Source organism: Octopus bimaculoides, chromosome 24 (assembly GCF_001194135.2).
Source record: "Octopus bimaculoides isolate UCB-OBI-ISO-001 chromosome 24, ASM119413v2, whole genome shotgun sequence".
NCBI lineage: Eukaryota > Metazoa > Mollusca > Cephalopoda > Octopoda > Octopodidae > Octopus > Octopus bimaculoides.
Genome location: NC_069004.1, coordinates 15,682,555 through 15,683,755, shown reverse-complemented (window position 1 = coordinate 15,683,755; position 1,201 = coordinate 15,682,555). Strand labels below are relative to the sequence as shown.

Below are 1,201 nucleotides of genomic sequence, written 5' to 3'. Positions count from 1 at the left end.
TACATATATATATATATGTGTGTGTGTGTGTGTGTTTGCATGTATATATATATCTATTTGCAATAGATAATTGTACTAAGTTAGACATAGAGATATAGATATATATATATATATATATATGTTTGCATGTATATATATATATGTTTGCAATAGATAATTGTACTAAGTTAGACATAGAGATATAGAGAAAAAACTATACAAATTATCTAAAAATTTCAGCCTATCTATAACAATAGACAGTAATTACCATAAAGTAAATTTCCTAGATGCTTTTAGCTTAGAAACTGGGATATACAAACCATACCACAAACTGAACCAGTGCCTGGGATATGTAAAAGTAAAGTCCACTCATACACCATCCATAACAAAAAGAATAGTTAGGAATGTGACTACTAGAGTATTACACCTGTCAGCCAATGAGACAATATTCAACATACATGCATCTTACTACAATGAAGTACTAGCTAGAGCCAGGTATATGGAAAAAATCAAGTTCACATCTGGAAAAATTCTAAATAATATTAATATCTATGCATCCAAAATAGAATGGAGAAATAAAAAAAAATAAACGAAGCCTGAAAAAATAACAATAATAGCAACAACACGCAAAATTGGATAAAGGAACCAAACAAACAATACAAAGATTCCAAGGTCTTGTGGTACAACCAAGTTTTCAGATTGCAAGTATCCTTGAAGATAGGTATGGAATTCCTTACAGCATTAGATGAGTGCTTCCCTAAATCACACAAATATCATCGTAGAAGGCGCAGGAGTGGCTGTGTGCTAAGTAGCTCACTTACCGAGTGGACGTGTCTTTTATCGCTGCTGTTGTCACATCGCTGGATGCCAGCGTCATGAATTGTTGATGTACAACTACAGGTAAGACTTTTGTGCTCTTTGGATTAAGTGGGGGTTTGTTGCTCGTGTTTATTTCTATTTATGTCGAACAAGAAATCTCCACTGAATTCCATGCATTTGTCTGCCTGTGGTTGTGCTTAAAGTCTCACTTAGCGGTGAGAAGTGTGTTTTGGAGGTATCACTCCTCCAAAAATTGTGAACTTAGTTTGAAAAGTTTGTTGTTTTCAAACCAAGATTTGAAAACTACAAATAAAAACTGTGAACTTTGTTTAAAAAAAAAAAGAAATTTATTGTTTTCAAACCAAGTTTGGAAAACTAATAAATTTGAAGGAAAATCTTCCTC

General features: G+C 32.6%; 1 protein-coding gene across 1 annotated transcript in view; it reads right to left on the bottom strand.

The window, feature by feature from the left end:
- Positions 1 to 1,201, bottom strand: part of LOC106882859 (trafficking protein particle complex subunit 9) — a 96,233-nt gene that overhangs the window by 90,008 nt on the left and 5,024 nt on the right. The window lies entirely within an intron of this gene.